We start from the raw sequence: 21,305 nt of genomic DNA, 5'->3' as shown, positions 1-21,305 counted from the left end.
CTGGCTGGACATGACTGAGACAACACTTTTAATACACTGTGGTATGACCAAACGAGGCAGTCCTCGCGATTATGCTTTGAAGACTATCTAGCAATCTGAGGAAGTATCCCTGATGTAAGATCAAATGAAGAAGTCAGCATAAATCAAAGTATGGTCCTGGTCCTAACTACCTACCTATCTACTGGGAAAAACTACTACTGGTCATGATGGCTGCCAGTTTTGGACCCATCTACAAACATTACTACAGTGGAAGGTAGCAATGCTATTATGTCATGTTATAGATAAGAAAACCGAGGCTTGGAAAGGTGAAAGAATCTGAAATCTCAAATAAGCTCACATAGCTGCTGAATAGTAGATGTCAAGGTGGAATTCACACTCATTTGACTCTAAGCAAAACGTTCTTTGCATTTTGCTGTGCTGACTGGAAACTTGCCAATAAATATTAATAGTTTATATATAACTATCTCTAAGCTATATTAGGGATATGATTTTCCCCACTATTTTCTTGTTTCCAAATGTTCTATGGTCAGCATGTATTAATTTTATAGTCAAAAAAATGGGAAAATCATTTGAAGTAAAAAAATTATATGCAGGGCATTCTTTAGAAATTATTCCAAAAAATAAACCAAATTTTATGTTTACATGTGTTTGCTTCTTTTTGTCTGTGTAAGAAGAAAAACATACAAATTAACTGTGATTGCCTTGGGAGGAAGGGATTAGGAAGTGGGAATGGAGGGATAATTAGCATTTTTATTTACACATGTCTTTGCAAGGTTTCGCTTGTTATTGTAACAATTAGGAATCTTTCAAACTTTGAAAAATACTAAATAAAAGAAATTTTAAAGGAAAACATGGGGATCTAATATATTTTTGTCAATTGTGTAACATCTAGAAATACAAATAACTTTCATTATAAATGTATTTATGTTAGAGATGGATGCATTTCCTAGTTCTGGGTTCCCAAAGACACTCATGCTTGAGCAACCAGTGTGACGTATTCAGTCATACAAAAACGCACAATCTCTCTGTAGCCCCAGTCAGTGATTTCAGCTTTCTCAGTTTGGATTTTATGACACTGCTCAGCATAGCTCAGAAGAAACATGATTTTGATATGACATATATATATGCAAAAAAGATCCAGTCAAAAATAATCACCTATGAAATCTTGGAAATTATTTCCCCTGGCACAATGCCAGCATCAACTACCCAGGACCCTGAGCTGTCTCCCACAGCAGGAAAAAAATAAGAGACATGTCAAATTTGAAAATACTTAAAAGTGAGGCTGATCCTCAGACAATACTCCCAAGAGCCTCTGTCTGGAATGCTGCTATAGGCTTTGGTTGAAAGCCTTCCTTATCACCATCACATAAATATCAAAGCCCTCATGCCGATGGCATGGAGCTGACAGCAGCACAGAGTGACAGGCAAGGGCCAGTCCTTGGGTACTTATGTGTATGAAACTGACAAGGTGATGTGATTGAAAAGCTTAGGGCCTTTTAAATAAAAGTCAGCAAAATAAAGATGGAGTGATGCAAAGATCAAAGGAATAATAGAAGAATCATTTTCTTCTTCTAGAAGAAGAAAATGATTTTCTTCAGATTCTTCTAGAGGAATCATTGTCTCTCTCCCTATCTTGCTGATGCACTCTGGGACTGTGGTTTCAGTGGCTTTGGAAGGTCCAGGTCACTTATATCTCACCTTCCCCAGGTGTGCCACTAAGATCATCATCATCATCCAAGAGAAATAGGGATTTTAGCCACAGGACTGCTCCAGGGCCCATGGGAGGTGACACATACTGCTCTAGGGTCTACATTCCCTAACCTGATCAGGTCTCCCTGAATGTAAGCCAGCCCTAGAAGGGTTCTGAAGTGTTGGGAAGGACCCTCAGTAAGGGCAAAGGAAAACCTTGGCCTCTGCAGTGGCCCTGAAGGTCTTTCTACTCATGACTGAAATTAGTGAACATGGCCATGCATCCTGAGGCATCCAAAAAAAAAAAAAAGATGAATTATGTTCAGAATGATCTATATATAAAGCATAGAAAGTTTAAACTGTATTACAGAAAGTTTACCATCAATAAAGATGACCTTTGAAAAGTTTCAGCATGAAGTGGTTAGGATTAAATCTTGGTTCTCTATGAAATAACAGAGTAGTTCATTCTCTAACGATGAGAAGGAAATGAGGTGTGACAGTACAAAGTGATGATGTGATGCTCGGTGTACACTGGATAACAAATGACTGGGTAAATGTATAGGCCTGCAGAAGGTTTCAAAAACAGGCACGTTTTTGAGCCAACTTCAAGAAGTCTAAAATGTGAAGGCTAAGAGGAGGAATCTACCAGGCAAGAGAATGGCTTGGGCAAAGGTCCAGATTGGAAAGTTGGGAAGATATGAGAGCTCTTGGCAAGGAGCTAAGAGAGGCACAGTCCTGGGTTTTCCCCCTTCAAGCCAGGGCTGGTGATGGAAAGCTTGCTGGGGGTAAAAAGAAGTGGCACTTGGTTCTTCAGAAGAACAGCCACTCTGTTCAGAGAAGCACAGTGTAGGAGTCAGAGAGCCTAGCTCTAGTCCTCACTGTGGAATATGTCCAGAACAGTGGCTGTGTGATATGGAACAGTGGTAGGGAGTGGGCTGAAAGAGGCAAGAGAGACAGAGGAAGGAGACCTACACAAAGGATGGGGCCACCTGCACTCCCTCCTCAAAGAGGACCAGGCTCGGAGATCTGCTCTAAGACAGAAGAGACACCATATATCCACCAAGGACCGTTTACCACAAATTGTCCCCCAAAACCCAGGGCCCTCTGAAACCTCAGGATCTCCATTTTCAAAGAGTAAACAACATTTTCTTGTTTCCTTAGGTGATCAATTGAAGACACTCACCCACTGGAGCATTCCTTGGAGCAGAGATGCTGCAGGAGATCAAAGTCTCCCCACATATGGCCTCCAAGGGAAAGGGCAGAATCCAAATAGCTGGAGATCGACTATGAGATAGGGAAGGGTCATAGAGTTCGGTTTCATATCTCATCATTCACCTCATTATCTGGAGTTCTTGAAAGTTCCTAACTTTCACAGACCAAGCAGTATCTTCCATGACCAGACTATACCCATAATGCTCATCATGAGAACCTTGGCATGATCATGAGTAATTAAGTACAACTCCCCTCCCTCAATACAACAAAGGGGAAATTAAGCAATGAGGATTCTTTACTGCTGAGCCAATGGGGAAGCCCAGAGGTTATGTGAACTCAGAAGCAATAAATGGGAGAAAGCTGGCTAGGTGGTAAGGTCTGGCAGGGCATGGATACATTGACATAACCCTAAAGAAGGTAGAGGGAAGGGTCCCCAGGGCTTTCTGAAAGCTGTGAGCAAGGCTTCCTTGTTCTCTTTGGGCAGAAGGGTATGTAAGAGAAGTGGCCACCGTGCTCTGTGTACAAAGCATCACGATGTTTCCATTTCCAAAATCCACCTCTGACCCCAAACTCTCCCTGATCTATACTTACATAAACATCAGAACAAGGCTCATAAAATTACTAGCTTTAGCTTTAGAATGTGGGAAGTTTCCTGGCTAATCCCTGCTACGCATGGGAATCTGGCCCTCAAACAGTGTCAGAAGTCTGGGGCGTAAAGAGTTCACTTAAACTCAGAGACTGGTCAGCACATTCCCTCTCTTGGGAAATAGCCGGTATGGGGCAGCAGCATCAATCTTTTCTGTATCTTTAGCTCCTCTTTCCTGAGCATGTTCCAGACATGATCTCATCCACTGTCATTATATGCCCTGAGTAATAATGATAATTTACATCTGCTTTGTGCTCTAGACTTAAAGCGTTTTTAAGTACATTATCTCATTTAATACTTACTTCAGCTATGATGGAATAAACATAATCCCCACTTTGTAGATGTAGAAAGGCTGTTAGGCGACCTGTACACATAGCCAGAGTGGCTCTGGGCTTCCTACCCAGGTGTTCCAATCCCTGTGCCCTTCCTTCTCACTGGGATCTTGTTGCCTCCCACAAGGAAAAAGGGAGGAAGAATCTATAACTCTCATTTTGTTGATGATATGGTTATAGCTTTAATTATCGAAATGGCCTTTATGTGGGGCACAGGATAAGGAAAGAATCTAGGAAAATAGTGTGTCAAAGTCATCTGGTACCAAGTCATTTGACCACCTGAAGCCATGATGGGATGTAATTCCTTGGAACAAATTTCACACCTTCTAACTTTATAAACTTGTAAAACTTTTACCAAAGCCACAGCAGGTGGGTCAGACCCAAGTTTTGCATCCAAATAACCCTCTCTTCTGTAGCTGGTCCCCCAGCCCAAGCAAATGAGACTGACCTTATTAAATCCCAAGACACTAAAGAGTCCATGACTTCCCTAGTAGCTCAGATGGTAAAGCGACCGCTTGTAATGCAAGAGACCCTGCAGAAGGAAAGATCCTTGGGTCAGGAAGATCCCCTGGAGAAGGAAATGGCAACCCAATCCAGTATTCTTGTCTGGAAAATCCTATGGATGGAGGCCCCTGGTGGGCTACAGTACATGGGGTGGCAGAGAATCAGACATGGCTGAGCGACTTTCACTTTCACCTCACTTCAAAGAGTCCATAAATTTAGAGTCCAAGAAGGCTCCTGAAGAAGAAGAAAACTGAAACATGTCTATCACATGGATTTGGAGTTCCCTTTTTAGCCTTATTCGCTGCCCCCTTCCCTCAGAGTTATTTTCAAATTCTATGCATGTGATGGACTAAAGTCCACCAGAGCTATTTCAATCCATACTTGACATTGCTGAGGCTCAGATATATTATACAAAATAGCCCAAAGTGTGAAACACCATGGGGATGTGTAATTACAGCTAAGGTTGCCCATGCTCCTAGAATATAGTAGGACAGCTGTGCTAGTCTCAGAAGATGAAACTGAGTTGCTCAGTTGTGTTTGACCCTGTGCAACCCCATGGACTGTAGCCTATCAGACTCGTCTGTCCATGGAATTCTCCAGGCAAGAATACTGGAGTGCGTTCAGTTTAGTTCAGTTCAGTCGCTCAGTCGTGTCCGAATCTTTGTGACCCCATGAACTTCAGGATGCCAGGCCTCCCTGTCCATCACTAACTCCTGGAGTTTACTCAAACTCACGTCCATCAAGTCGGTGATGCCACCCAGCCATCTCATCCTCTGTCGTCCCCTTCTCCTCCTGCCCCCAATCCCTCCCAGCATCAGAGTCTTTTCCAATGAGTCAACTCTTCGCATGAGGTGGCCAAAGTACTGGAGTTTCAGCTTTAGCATCAGTCCTTCCAAAGAACACCCCACCCAGGACTGATCTCCTTTAGGATGGACGGGTTTGATCTCCTTGCAGTCCAAGGGACTCTCAAGAGTCTTCTCCAACACCACAGTTCAAAAGCATCAATTCTTTGGTGCTCAGCCTTCTTCACAGTCCAACTCTCACATCCATACATGACCACTGGAAAAACCTCAGCCTTGACGAGACGGACCTTTGTTGGCAAAGTAATGTCTCTGCTTTTCAATATGCTATCTAGCTTGGTCATAACTATCCTTCCAAGGAGTAAGCATCTTTTAATTTCATGGCTGCAATCACCATCTACAGTGATTTTGGAGCCCCCAAAAATAAAGTCTGACACTGTTTCCACTGTTTCCCCATCTATCTGTCATGAAGTGATGGGACCAGATGTCATGATCTTCGTTTTCTGAATGTTGAGCTTTAAGCCAACTTTTTCACTCTCCTCTTTCACTTTCATCAAGAGGCTCTTTAGTTTCTCTTCACTTTCTGCCATAAGGGTGATGTCATCTGCATATCTGAGGTGATTGATATTTCTCCCAGCAGTCTTGATTCCACCTTGTGCTTCATCCAGCCCAGAGTTTCTCATGATGTACTCTACATAGAAGTTAAATAAGCAGGGTGACAATGTACAGCCTTGACATACTCCTTTTCCTATTTGGAACCAGTCTGTTGTTCCATGTCCAATTCTAACTGTTGCTTCCTGACCTGCATATAGGTTTCTCAAGAGACAGGTCAGGTGGTCTGGTATTCCCATCTCTTGAAGAATTTTTCACAGTTTATTGTGATCCACACAGTCAAAGGCTTTGGCACAGTCAATAAAGCAGAAATAGATGCTTTTCTGGAACTCTCTTGCTTTTTCCATGATCCAGAGGATTTTGGCAATTTGATCTCTGGTTCCTCTGCCTTTTCTAAAACCAGCTTGAACATCAGGAAGTTCACGGTTCACATATTGCTGAAGCCTGGCTTGGAGAATTTTAAGCATTACTTTACTATCGTGTGAGATGAGTGCGATTGTGCGGTGGTTGGAGCATTCTTTGGCATTGCCTTTCTTTGGGATTGGAATGAAAACTGACCTTTTCCAGTCCTGTGGCCACTGCTGAGTTTTCCAAATTTGCTGGCATATTGAGTGCAGCACTTTCACAGCATCATCTTTCAGGATTTGGAATAGCTCAACTGCAATTCCATCACCTCCACTAGCATTGTTTGTAGTGATGCTTTCTAAGGCCCATTTGACTTCACATTCCAGGATGTCTGGCTCTAGGTTAGTGATCACACCATCATGATTATCTTGGTTGTGAAGATCTTTTTTGTACAGTTCTTCTGTGTATTCTTGCCACTTCTTCTTAATATCTTCTGCTTCTGTTAGGTCCCTACCATTTCTGTCCTTTATTGAGCCCATCTTTGCATGAAATGTTCCCTTGGTATCTCTAATTTTCTTGAAGAGATCCCTAGTCTTTCCCATTCTGTTGTTTTCCTCTATTTTTTTGCATTGATTGCTGAGGAAGGCTTTCTTATCTCTTGTTGCTATTCTTTGGAACTCTGCATTCAGATGCTTCTATCTTTCCTTGTCTCCTTTGCTTTTCACTTCTCTTCTTTTCACAGCTATTTGTAAGGCCTCCCCAGACAGCCATTTTGATTTTTTGCATTTCTTTTCCATGGGGATGGTCTTGATCCCTGTCTCCTGTACAATGTCATGAACCTCATTCCATAGTTCATCAGGCATTCTATCTATCAGATCTAGTCCCTTAAATCTATTTCTGACTTCCACTGTATAATCATAAGGGATTTGATTTAGGTTATACCTGCATTAGCCATTCCCTTCTCTAGGGGATCCTTCTAACCCAGGGATTGAACCCGGGTATCCTGCACTGCAGGCAGATTCTTTACTGTCTGAACCACCAGGGAAGCCCATACTAGTCTCTACTGAAACCCAAGAGGTAGTGCCTTGGGCCGGCTGGGCAGCTGCCTTGCATATCCTGAGACAAATAAAGGGATCCTATCCCAATGAGGCTTGGATATCACCTGGTACCACAGGAGGCCACAGGAACTCAGCTCCCTCTGTCCCAAACCTGCTTGCCTATCCATGTGGAATAACCAGATGTAATGCTTTATGCCTGTCAGAACTTGGCAGTGGGCTTTTTTTTCCTCCTATTAAAAAATTATTCCAAACATAATTGGTTCATGAAATATCTCCAGTTGCTCAGCAGAAGAGAAAAAAAACATGTCTATTTGGTGGGCTGTTCTTGTTGGTGATGTAAGTTTAGCTTTCAGTTTTCATAATATTTAGCCTGAAACCCTTTCACCTGAAGCTCTTAGGTGCTGGTTCCTGGAACCCTTGTCCCAGAAGCACTCCAGTCACAAGTTCTCAAAAGCCTTTACCCTAGAGCCCAGAAACTCCTGATTTGCCCATCACAGCTACAGAGGACTCACGTCACACAGCTCTTAGGGGTCCTGGAAAGTACTACCACCTAAAACCACACTTGGGTCAGAACCAAGTGCTGCATCCTGGATCCTGGCTAGAACCCTGATTTCAGGAAAGGATCTCCCAAGAGGAGATGGAACAAACAAAATGGAAAAAAAGAAAATGGGAGGTACAGAAAAAACAGAGAGGGAAGAAGGGGGAGGAGGAGAGAGGCTACAACTATGAATGTTTTGAAGGATTCCCCACCCACCCACCACCACCACCTCCACCATCACCGTCTCCACCATCATCTTAGCCAATTTTAGGGGCTCAGAATGTCCTCACATTCCTCTAATATACATGCATCTACAATGGGGAACTGGAAAGTCTTGGGAGGGCATTTGTAAGTAAGTTGCCATTCTCTGAAGCTTTCTCTTGGGAAATGATTCTGAACATTTGGCTTAAACCTAGCCCTCTGTTTTCAATGCTTATTTTGCTTCTCTTTACCAACTTATAACTGTACCTACTTTAATAGCCTATAATTATAGTTACTAGAATCTGGGAAAGAGTAAAAAGTCTCAATATAAAAGACTTCATCACCAAAAAAACAAAAACAGAACCACTGTAGATATTTATCCATTAACATGGATATATCATTAAGTGAGAAAAGCTGACAACCAACATACATATATGTATAAATAATGGAAGAATAAATATCTGAAAGAATTAACACCAAAGTATTAGCAACTAAGACAGACAACTGAGTGGGTAAAATATTTTTGTTCCTTTAGGCTTGTCTGTATTTCTATATTCATATGGGTATATTTTTCCTTTTACCCTTTGCTGTTTGCTTCCTGTCTTTTCACAGCTATTTGTAAGACCTCCTCAGACAGCCATTTTGCTTTTTTGCCTTTCTTTTTCTTGGGGGTGTTCTTGATTCCTGTCTCCTGTACAATGTCATGAACCTCCATCCATAGTTCATCAGGCACTCTGTCTATCAGATCTAGGCCCTTAAATCTATTTCTCACTTCCACTGTATAGTCATAAGGGATTGGATTTAGGTCATACCTGAATGGTCTAGTGGTTTTCTCCACTTTCAATTTCAGTCTGAATTTGGCAATAAGGAGTTCATGATCCGAGCCACAGTCAGCTCCTGGTCTTGTTTTTGCTGATTGTATAGAGCTTCTCCATCTTTGTCTGCAAAGAATATAATCAATCTGATTTCGGTATTGACCATCTGGTGATGTCCACGTATAGAGTCTTCTCTTGTATTGTTGGAAGAGGGTGTTTGCTATGACCAGTGTGTTCTCTTGGCAGAACTCTATTAGCCTTTACCCTGCTTCATTCTGTACTCCAAGGCCAAATCTGCCTGTTCTTCCAGGTGTTTCTTGACTTCCTACTTTTGCATTCCAGTCCCCTATAATGAAAAGGACATCTTTTTGGGGTGTTAGTTATAAAAGGTCTTGTGGGTCTTCATAGAACCGTTCAACTTCAGCTTCTTTGGCGTTACTGGTTGGGGCATAGACTTGAATTACCGTGATACTGAATTGTTTGCCTTGTAAATGAACAGAGATCATTCTGTCGTTTTTGAGATTGCATCCAAGTACTGCATTTCAGACTCTTTTGATGACTATGATGGCTACTCCATTTCTTCTAAGGGATTCCTGCCCACAGTGGTAGATATAATGGTCATCTGAGTTAAATTCACCCATTCCAGTCCATCTTAGTTCACTGATTCCTAGAATGTCAATGTTCACTCTTGCCATCTCCTGTTTGACCACTTCCAATTTGCCTTGATTCATGGACCTAACATTCCAGGTTCCTATGCAATACTGCTCTTTACAGCATCAAATTTTGCTTCTATCACCAGTCCCATTCACAACTAGGTGTTGTTTTTGGTTTGGCTCCATCCCTTCATTCTTTCTGAAGTTATTTCTCCACTGATCTCCAGTAGCATCTTGGGCACCTACTGACCTGGGGAGTTCATCTTCCAGTGTCCTATCTTTTTGCCTTTTATACTATTCATGGGGTTCTCAAGGCAAGAATACTGAAGTGGTTTGCCATTCCCTTCTCCAGTGGACCACATTCTGTCAGAAATATTCAAGAAAATTAGAGATACCAAGGGAATATTTCATGTAAAGATGGGCTCAATAAAGGACAGAAGCGGTAGGGACCTAACAGAAGCAGAAGATATTAAGAAGAAGTGGCAAGAATACACAGAAGAACCGTACAAAAAAGATCCTCATGACCCAGATAATCATGATGGTGTGATCACTGACCTAGAGCCAGACATCCAGGAATGTGAAGTCAAATGGGCCTTAGAAAGCATCACTATGAACAAAGCTAGTAGAGTTGATGGAATTGCAGTTCAGCTATTCCAAATCCTGAAAGATGATGCTGTGAAAGTGCTGCACTCAATATGCCAGCAAATTTGGAAAACTCAGCAGTGGCCACAGGACTGGAAAAGGTCAGTCTTCATTCCAATCCCAAAGAAAGGCAATGCCAAAGAATGCTCCAACCACTGCACAATCGCACTCATCTCACACGCTAGTAAAGTAATGCTTAAAATTCTCCAAGCCAGGCTTCAGCAATACATGAACTGTGAACTTCCAGATGTTCAAGCTGGTTTTAGAAAAGGCAGAGGAACCAGAGATCAAATTGCCAACATCCTCTGGATCATGGAAAAAGCAAGAGAGTTCCAGAAAAACATCTATTTCTGCTTTATTGACTATGCGAAAGCCTTTGACTGTGTGGATCACAATAAACTGTGGAAAATTCTTCAAGAGACGGGCATACCAGACCGTCTGACCTGCCTCTTGAGAAACCTATATGCAGGTCAGGAAGCAACAGTTAGAACTGGACATGGAACAACAGACTGGTTCCAAATAGGAAAAGGTGTATGTCAAGGCTGTACATTGTCACCCTGCTTATTTAACTTCTATGCAGAGTACATCATGAGAAACGCTGGGCTGGAAGAAGCACAAGCTGGAATCAAGATTGCCGGGAGATATATCAATCACCTCAGATATGCAGATGACATCACCCTTATGGCAGAAAGTGAAGAGAAACTAAAGAGCCTCTTGATGAAAGTGAAAGAGGAGAGTGAAAAAGTTGGCTTAAAGCTCAACATTCAGAAAACGAAGATCATGACATCTGGTCCCATCACTTCATGACAGATAGATGGGGAAACAGTGGAAACAGTGTCAGACTTTATTTTTGGGGGCTCCAAAATCACTGTAGATGGTGATTGCAGCCATGAAATTAAAAGATGCTTACTCCTTGGAAGGATAGTTATGACCAAGCTAGATAGCATATTGAAAAGCAGAGACATTACTTTGCCAACAAAGGTCCGTCTCGTCAAGGCTGAGGTTTTTCCAGTGGTCATGTATGGATGTGAGAGTTGGATTATAAAGAAAGCTGAGTGCCGAAGAATTGATGCTTTTGGACTGCGGTGTTGGAGAAGACTCTTGAGAATCCCTTGGACTGCAACGAGATCCAACCCTTCCATCCTGAAGGAGATGAGTCCTGGGTGTTCATTGGAAGGACTGATGTTGAAGGTGAAACTCCAATACTTTGGCCACCTGATGAGAAGAGCTGACTCATTGGAGAAGACCCTGATGCTGGCAAAGATTGAGGGCAGGAGGAGAAGGGGACAACAGAGGATGAGATGGTTGGATGGCATCATCAACTTGAAGGACATGGGTTTGGTTGGACTCCTGGAGTTGGTGATGGACAGGGAGGCCTGGTGTGCTGTGGTTCATGGGGTCACAAAGAGTCAGACACGATTGAGCGACTGAACTGAACTGAACTTCTATATTGAAAATGTGTGGTTTTGTAATTAGAAATTTTTAAAAAATAAAATAGAAGCTTCATTTGGAAAAAATACAAAATGAGAATTGAATAAGCTCAGTTTTTCCCATTACTCTGAATGTACATGAGCTAGAAGCATGGGCTCTGGTATCAGACTGTCTGGGTTCAAAGCTTGTCTCCAACACTTGAATGATCATCTCTAGGCCTGATTTTTTCATCTGGAAATTGAGGACAACATTAAAATCTACTGCACAGAATTGTTTCAAGGATGAAATGAGATATTTCTTATAAAGGTATGTATTCCGTAAATGGCAGTTATTTTTATTACTTATTTTTACCTGCTTATAGCACAGGTTTAAAACACTCTCAAAATGTTTTTATCCAGGAGAAATATTTTCATTGTATAATTTGCATACATTCCCCTATATGCAAATCCATCACGGTCTCCTTCTCCCTTTCAGCTACAACAATGCTGGCTTCCAGAGGCCTACCCTGTGGGCCCAGTGTCACAGAAATGAAAGAAAGGCAGAAGAGAAAGGAAGCCAGTATGGTTTGAAATCAACTGTTGGAAGACATGGTAATACATGGCTTGCTTTCAGAATCAATACCGGGCAGATGAGGAAGCTCTTCTCTGGAAGAGCTTTCCTGGTTTCCTTTCTAAACCACATCAGCACTCTCTGAGGTCAGCAACTTGATTCTTCCCACCAGTGTGTTAGTCTCACTGTGCAAGGTAAATATGTGGTCACCTTGTGGAAGTAGTGCCCACACACTGGGGTCCCTCTAAGGAAGAGCACTGAACCCTTTAGAAGGGAGAGCGCTCTCACTTGGTACCCAGACTCTCTCCCCTTCCTTCCCCTTTGCTGAGGCCCCTTGTAGGCTCAGATTCAGTCCCATGACAGAAATCAAATGGTGTCACATGTCTTACCAACAGGCTAGTCCTCCATATCAGGTCTCACTGGCAGCTAACTCAGCCTTGCCCTGGTGTTCACATTTGGTAATATGGCTTTTACCCCTATCCCTGCCTTACCTGGTGCCCTAGCAAACCTGCCTCTGATTTGCAGCACAGTAACTGAAGCCTGCTAGCTGTTAAGAGAGCTTGCTATCTGTTAAGAGTCTTCTCAATGCAAACCACCAATCTTCCTCCTCAGATTTCTGAATACACTGACTCCCAGATGCCCAATGCTTGGTACCCCCTATCAGCCCAAGGCTGAATGTACCATTACTCTATTGCTTTTCCATGATTCTGACTGGTCATATTGGATGGACCCCTCTTCCATATGCTTAATCTGAGGGCCAAGCTTAGTTCCTGTAGCTGATCTTTCCAGTCAGCACCTGACCCATCTCAAAGGACAAGCTTACTTTTTCAAACATAATTAGGCAGACCAGGCAACACCTGGGGCTTCCCAGATGGCGCCAGTGGTAAAGAACCTTCCTGCCAATGCAGGAGATGCCTGAGACAAGGGTTTGATCCCTGGGTCAGAAAGATTCCCTGGAGGAAGGCATGGGAATACACTCTAGTATTCTTGCCTATGGATAGAGGAGCCTGGCAGGCTACAGTCCATAGGGTCACAGTCAGTCAGTTCAGTCAGTTCAGTCACTCAGTCGTGTCCGACTCTTTGCGACCCCACGAATCGCAGCACGCCAGGCCTCCCTGTCCATCACCAACTCCCGGAGTTCACTCAAACTCACGTCCATCAAGTTGGTGATGCCTCCAGCCATCTCATCCTCTGCCATCCCCTTCTCCTCCTGCCCCCAATCCCTCCCAGCATCAGAGTCTTTTCCAATGAGTCAACTCTTCGCATGAGGTGGCCAAAGTACTGGAGTTTCACCTTCAGCATCATTCCTTCCAAAGAACATCCAGGACTGATCTTCTTTAGAATGGATTGGTTGGATCTCCTTGCAGTCCAAGGGATTCTCAAGAGTCTTCTCCAACACCACAGTTCAAAAGCATCAATTCTTTGGTGCTCAGCTTTCTTCACAGTCCAACTCTCACATCCATACATGACTGTTGGAAAAACCATAGCCTTGACTAGACAGACCTTTGTTGGCAAAGTAATGTCTCTGCTTTTGAATATGCTATCTAAGTTGGACATAACTTTCCTTACAAGGAGTAAGTGCCTTTTAATTTCATGGCTGCAATCACCATCTGCAGTGATTTTGGAGCACCAAAAATAAAGTCTGACACTGTTTCCACTGTTTCCCCATCTATTTGCCATGAAGTGATGGGACTGAATGCCATGATCTTCGTTTTCTGAATGTTGAGCTTTAAGCCAACTTTTTCACTCTCCTCTTTCACCTTCATCAAGAGGCTTTTTAGTTCCTCTTCATTTTCTGCCATAAGGGTGGTATCATATGCATATCTGAGATTATTGATATTTCTCCCAGCAGTCTTGAGTCGGACACAATTGAAGCAACTTGGCACAGCACACACAGACCACACCAGGCTCAGTCTTGAAAGGTGACAGTACGGCACATGACAACCCTTCCTGGAGGGGAGTGAGGCTTGGAAGTATCCCATCACCACCACTACCATGGTCACCACTGCTGCTGCAGAGGCCACCATTCACCAGGCACCACCTATGAACCAAATGCTCTATTAGGCACATTCCATGTGTTATTTCTGACCCTCAGTCTTCAGGGGAGGTATCACTATCTCCATTTTAGACATGACACTGAGTCTCAGGAAAATTGATTATCACAGGGTCCAAGGCCAACAAAAGGAAAGAACAGATTGACTGCAAATGCTACACTTTTCTTTACTATATTGTAAAAATTACAACTGAGAGGGATGTCTCAAATAGGTTCATGGAGCTATCAAGGGGGATGTGGTCTGAAAACAAGGAGGTTTTGTTAATGAATGCCTGACTTCAGCATAAGGTAAAAAGGAAGAGACAAAATAATATCCTGGGCTGGGTCAAGTGTAGTCCACTTTTTGCTAGGAAATGGAAATGAAGACTCAGGCCAGATACTGGCCAAGTTAATTGTTAGATAGGCCAAGCTCCAGCAGAAAGCATAGCAAGCTATCACCAACCGTGGGTACATGTGTTTCAGATGAGGCAGAGGATAGGCAGAGAATAGTGAGAGGCAGTCATAGGATTCCACAGCTCTGGGGTCACACAAAACCTTTAGATAAGAAGATGTCATAGAGGGTCATGTAGGTGACCCTGAAATCCAAGGGAATTCTTAGACACAAGGCGGGAAAGAGTGTCACTCAGCAGTCCTGTGGCCACAGGCTAACGTGTGGCTGTCTGAGGGGTCACCCAGATCCATACACAAAAAGGACTAGGAACTGGTTCTGGGGTAGAACTGAGCATCCTGCCAGGTCTGATCCCAGAGACATCCAGAGCTTTGTGAATCAAGAGACTCTGCAGCAAAAGGGTTGAGAGCCAGGGCTTTGGAGTCAGACTACTGGGATTTGAATCCCAGTTCCACCACTTACTAGTTCTGCCAACTCGACCTATTGTTTTACTTCTTTGCCTTAGATTCCTTGTCTGTAAATGGGAATGTCAATACCTAACTCATGGGATGTTATGAGAATGAAGTGAACAGGGTCTGGCACATAGAAAGTACTCAGCGTTACTGTTATTATTATTGTTGTTGTTAGTCACTCAGTTGTGTCTGACTCTTTGTGACCCCATGAACTGTAACCCACCAGGCCCCTCTGTCCATGTTATTATCTTTAGTACTGTTGTTATTAGGATCTCCTCAAAAGGGAGAAGGAAGAGGTAAGACTTGATGAGTACTCAAAGATGAACAGAAATTGGTCAGGGTAGTTAAAGAGCCAGGAAGGATTAAAGAGGAGACTGCATTGAGACTTGGGAGCATGACCTGTTCAGTTAAAACCCTGAGACAGCAAAAGTATAGAGTGGGGTAGAGGGAGCACAGAAGGGATAAAAGGTAAAACCAGAGAGGTCAGCAGTCAGGTTCTAGTATCAAGAGCTTGAGGGACTTTCTTTGAGTCTAGATGGTAAGAATCTCCCTGTCAATGCAAGGGACATGGCTTCAATCCCTGGTCCGGGAAGACCCCACATGCTGAGAGGCAAAACTAAGCCTATGTGCCACAACTACTGAATCTGAGCTCTAGAGCCCGTACTCTGCAACAAGAGAAGCCATTGCAATGAAACGCCCATGCACTGCAACTAGAGAGTAGCCCCTACTTGCCACAACTAGAGAAATTCTGCACAGACAGAAAAATAAGAGCCAAGCTGTCCTTTATTTAAAAAAAAAAAAAAAAGTTTGAACTTAATCCCAATGGGAAGATACCCATGAGTACCATAACAAATGGAGTAACACAATGAGATGTGCATTTTAGGAAAACCACTCTGTAGCAATTTGTGCATGGATTTAAGGAGACCATGACTAGAGTCAGGGAAAACAGGAGAATACTGCAATAATCCAATCAAGAGATAATGAGACTCTGATCTAGGGCAGTGGTAAAGAAGATGGAAGAAAAGGGACATTAAAGATATAGTCAGTAGAATTTTGTGAAGGATTCAGGAGGAGTGAGAGTCAAGAATGACTCCCACATTTCTAGCTCAAGCAGCTGGATGGTTGGTGCTATTCACTGGCACAGGGAACACAGGGGTAAGAGTATACCTGGAAGGAGTAGAAGATGATCAAATAAATTTTGGAGACATTAGGTTGGAGAATCCTCTGAAAAACTGAAGTGGAAATGTCCAGAAAGCCAGTGGGTTTTCAAACAGGAAGCACAGGGTGAGACCAGAGACAAGACATGGATCTGGAAGCCATCAGAGCAGGGGGCCAACTGAGAGTGGGAAAGAGTATAAAATCATGCAGGCAGTGTAAAGGGAGAAGAGAAGGTCTGGGGAACAAATCCTGGGGAAAAGAAGAGCCTAAGAAGGACCAGTAAGAAAGTCATGTGGAAACCATGAGATCCAGATGTCATGGAAGGCTGACAACGAGGGAATTTAAAAAGTGGCTGACAGGGTCAAATGCTGCAGGAAGACCAATATCTAAAGAGTATCCTTTGGATTTAACAAACAAAAAGAAACGTTCAGGTGGAGACTTTGGTAAGATTAACCTCTATTGAGTACAGAGAACAGAAGCCCAATGGCAGAGGTCAAAGGGCATCTAGGAGGTAAGGAAGTAAGTGCCCATGCAACTATAAACTGTTCTCTTAAGAACTTGGGCGTTCAAGGGAAGGAGAAATGGGAAGTAGGGTTTCTTTTTATTCATTTGTTTGTTTTTTTTAAGATGGGAAAAACTTGAGGATGTTTAAGGAAAAAAGAGTTGCCTCTAATGTAAAACCTCCCATGATAAGAAGCACACTGCATCACAAGACGTTTCATTCTGGCTTTGGATAGTATATAAAAAAGTAATTGTGGGTTGGAAATGATACATGAGTTAAGCTAAAATTAGCTTCACAATACCTTTCACCCTATCTCTTCTACAGGAAGATTTCAACTATCAAACCTCCACCCACCCCAACCTTCCATAAAAAAATATTTACTCAAAATAATTGAACATAATTGAACATATCCAGTTATTTCAATGTCGCTATCTTGGCAGGCTTCCAACAATCACAGCACAGTTTGTCAATAGCCTTTTGAAAATATATTTTCTAGAATTAGGCACAATATTCTTATATGATCTAAATAGTGCATAAAGAAATTCTTATTTCTCTGGTTGAGAGATTATATTTTAATTTGTATCATCACTCAAATGTCTTTAATATTCCCCTTTAAGAGAAATGTCTAAACTCTTTAATCTAAAGGTCAAGGTTCTTGAGAGTCTTTCAAGCTTTTCTAAAATGATCCTCTCTCTACATTGTATTAATAGAACACTTTGCTCTCATCAACTTATTAATGTTTTATTTACGGTGTCACAATTTACAGGAGATGCCAGGAAATTTGAGGGTTCTCATAACCACTACAGTTTTCCCTGAGCCAGAACTGAAACCATATCAGACATTCCTATATCCTCCGTCTAACAGAGGAGACTATGGTCCTCTTGAGTCACAAGCATGGCTTTCTGTTTGCTCTCCTTTAATCTCTATTATTTCTTCATATTGTTTACTATCCTCAGGCTTGTAGATCTCATATAGATAAGAACCTTTCTAATATGTCCTTAGCCCTCCTATGAAAAGAGTCTAAACAGAAAACCTTATACAATTGCCATTTTTTACTTATGCTTAATACCCTAAAGTCTCAGGAATATTTACATTTATCTTGTGTTAAAGTCTAAGTACCTTACTTATTACACATGCCTTTTGTTGATATATGGATAAGAGAGACTACAAATATTGTTTACAATCTGTATTTTTGGTATTTTTCTAACTTAAGTTGACCTACGGGCATTTCCTTCAGCAAATGCTTCTTTCTGTGTTACCTGTGGGCCTCACATATCTGGTTTTGGCTTTACTGGGGTAATTTCTCCTTCCATCTCAAAATTCACTTAAATCCTTCTAGACAGATCAACGTTTCCTGCCAAAGCACATCCTTCTCAATCTTTACAAGATGCACTCTGCCCCTTGCCAGAAGTCCATCATCCTGGCTTTGCAGGATATCGTCCAAAAGACTTTTTAAAACATCATTTACACAGGAAATCATTTGTTTCTCAGCCTCCCTTCTTTCTCATAGTCACTTCCATCATACAGAACAAGAGATAGAAACACCATTTGTGCTTCTGAATCTTTCGGTGTGCCACCCAGAACTTAGCCATTAAGAACGGACTCCCAGTTCTTCTGAGTTTGCTGTCTGTTCCACACAGGAAGCAGCAAAAGTGGTGGCGGGGGCGGTGGGCAATTCACAGTCTTGATAAGAAGTTCTTGGCAGGCTCTATATAATATCTTGGATATTGGCTCCGACCGCCTCTCAATTTTCCACATCAAGTCTATAGAACATGACCTTAAAAACCCTTGTTTGGGAATTATCCACTATATAAAATATCTTTCTTCTTCCTAACAGTGGTCACAAGACCCCTCCCATCAGCTCATGCCAGTAACTTCTCCCTAGCGAGAGAAGGAGAAAGAGGAATGTATTGAGTCCGCCCCAGTGGGAAGAGTGCCAGGCAAGCTCCAAAGGGTAAGACTGTCCTTCATTTCTCTGCTGTTTCACATTCTTCCACTTGCCCACTTCATGACATTAATTTATCAGCATTTTCCTGGCTTTCTCACCATTTTTTCCATCCTGCCTAAGAAGCTTTCATCATCTCTAATAAACTGGTGTGTGAAAAAGTATCTACTTAATCTCTCCCCGCTCTTCCTTCTGCTTGCATTTGCAGCTGCTATAATTGGTTGCCATCTCAGGAGTGACAAGAAAGATGGAACTTACTCCAAAGGTCACTACACTACCTCTAGGCAGCCATATTTTTTGGATCATCAAATGAACTAAGGCTTTATCTCGGTTTCACTAGATGTACTCCTTGAAAATTCTAAAAGAGTAAAGATTACGTCCCCTCTCTTACTGCAGGACTTCTTAAGAGGGTTAGAATACTCTGGCTGCATGTTTTTCATTAGATTGTGAGTTCTGCAAGACAGAAACTATGCATTTGTTTCATTTTCTACAGGGCACTACACAGAGACTTGATGGGACATGGAAACTGAGTGTAATTGTCCAATTCTGTGGACATAGGCTATCCATCTCTATGAATTATCCTATTCTCCTCACCCCTACTACCCTGGTAAGTTAGCTGATTATACTTTGAATATCGTTTAGGGGCAAGGTCATTAGTAGGTCCACCAAAATGTTTCTCTTCCATTTTTTGCCTTTTTTTGACCCTAAGACTCAGAATGAGGTTTTTTAAAAAATGTATTCAAGGTTGAAGAAAAGCAAGGATCAGCTAGAGAAATAACTAATCAGAAATTACTGAATGAAGTACCTAATTGTGACTGTGTTTTTAATATTTCTTTAACTCTTTCTTTGAATGGTCTGTTCTTTCAAAAATGTTACACTAGTGCTTAGCTACTTAAATATGACTTGTGGCTTTGAGATTTTAAAAAATATATATTTGAATGTGAATGCTTGCTAATTTTTGACTAAACCAGCTTACAGAGAGTCTGGCATTTCAGATAATGAGGTCATACAGCAGACCATTAACAGAGTGGGCACAGCTGCTCTCTAAACCACAAGCATTTGTATACTCCCCTGAGTTATAGAAAATATCTCAGGACAAAATGGCAGCACCATTGCCCATTCTACCTCCTGAGCAGGTAGGGACGCATCTGTCCCCGGACAGCTATGCTCAATTCCATTCCTATGCTTGTTTATACCGCCAGTGGCATTTAACATGCAACACACACACACATTTATATATATACACACACACACACACACACACACAATACACATATATACACACATATATATAACGTGTGTGTGTATGTATGTAATAAGTGTTTTTAAAAAATCTGATTTACTCTATCACCTGAGTCATTTGTTAAGTTTATGGGCAACTTGAGTCAAGTATCTGTCTGGACCAGAAGGGGTCTCCTGGTCCCCAGCTCTTCTATATTTGAGCATGGACAATCTCAGCAGCTTAGACTAGAAAGGCCTGCAGAGACACCTGTTGGTGAGCCCCCTGGCCTTGACCCCTCACCATCTGTCTGTCAGGCTGTCATGACTGAGGCTCCCTTACTCACGCAGCTCGGCTTCTACATAGGCTGTTGAAAGAGTGCCATCTGCAGGATGAAGGAGGACTCATAAATACTTAATTAAGTTCCTTCAAATGAATTAAAATGTATTCAAAGGTAATCAACACAAGATTTAAGTTAAAGTTTAATGACAGATAATGAATTGCAACATTCATTCTTCACAGATATAATTTCTTTCTATTTATTTTAATGACTGCCTTAAATATCTTTACCTCAAACAGTAACAAGCAGTGAGACTCAAAGGTGCATCCACTATCCCATGAGCGGAGAAGTGTTGGTTCAGGGACTTTGTGCTGCTCTAGACCTGTCCCTGGAGAAGGCAATGGCAGCCCACTCCAGTGTTCTTGCCTGGAGAATCCCAGCGACGGGGGAGCCTGGTGGGCTGCCGTCAATGGGGTCGCACAGAGTCGGACATGACTGAAGCGACTTAGCAGCAGCAGACCTGTCCCCACCGGTAGCCACTTCTCTGCTCTTCCCTGCAGAAGGGCATATTTCCAGGGACTGTGACAGATGAGACAGCTCTTTTCCTGCTTTCATTCAAGACAGTTTTTAAACTTGAATGCAGAAAATGGGAGCTCAGAATTCCCTTGTCATATCAGCCTTGGGTCAAAAGAATCATAAAATCATGAAGCTGAAAGAGGTTTCTGCACTCAGTCATGACCCTCTGTAGTGCTGCTGACCCGTGGCTCCCAGCCTCTGACTTCATACCATGTGTGATGCCCTTCGTGACTGTCTCATAACCAGCAGCCCATAACAACCAGCACAGGTTTCTAATGCTTTCGCTGATTGACACTGATCTCTAACTCAGGAATTATCTAATTCTGGGTCAAATCCACTTCTCTCCTCCCAGTGGCCCTCACCTAGTTGAAAACAGAAGCAAGAAAGAGAGAGCCCTCTCCTGCCTGGATCACCTCCTTTCTCATCACTTGAGCATGATGGTCACACTGCACAGGACAAAGCAGAGCTGAGGCAGCTGGCTACTGACTGTCCGTCCACCTGCCTTCATCATGGTCACGGGTGGTTTTCCTATGGGGACTACCAATTCTAGGATGCTAGGCAGCTCCACTGCCCACTCCCTTCCCCAGGATGGGGACAGGGAACAAGACATGAACAAGGATTCATTTCCAGAATATGAGGCCATCTCCAGAGGCCTGTTTGCAGGGCAGTGATGTGGTGACTGCACCTGCATGTCCGTGTTTCCTC

At 42.5% G+C, this 21,305-nt stretch overlaps 1 protein-coding gene across 20 annotated transcripts in view; it reads right to left on the bottom strand.

Annotated features, from left to right (window-relative positions):
* The window catches only part of KALRN (kalirin RhoGEF kinase), a 689,867-nt gene that overhangs the window by 345,151 nt on the left and 323,411 nt on the right, over nucleotides 1-21,305 (bottom strand). The window lies entirely within an intron of this gene.

This window comes from Bos javanicus, chromosome 1, assembly GCF_032452875.1.
Source record: "Bos javanicus breed banteng chromosome 1, ARS-OSU_banteng_1.0, whole genome shotgun sequence".
NCBI lineage: Eukaryota > Metazoa > Chordata > Mammalia > Artiodactyla > Bovidae > Bos > Bos javanicus.
The sequence above is the reverse complement of the archived record's forward strand: the minus strand, read 5'-3'. Positions and strand labels throughout refer to the sequence as shown.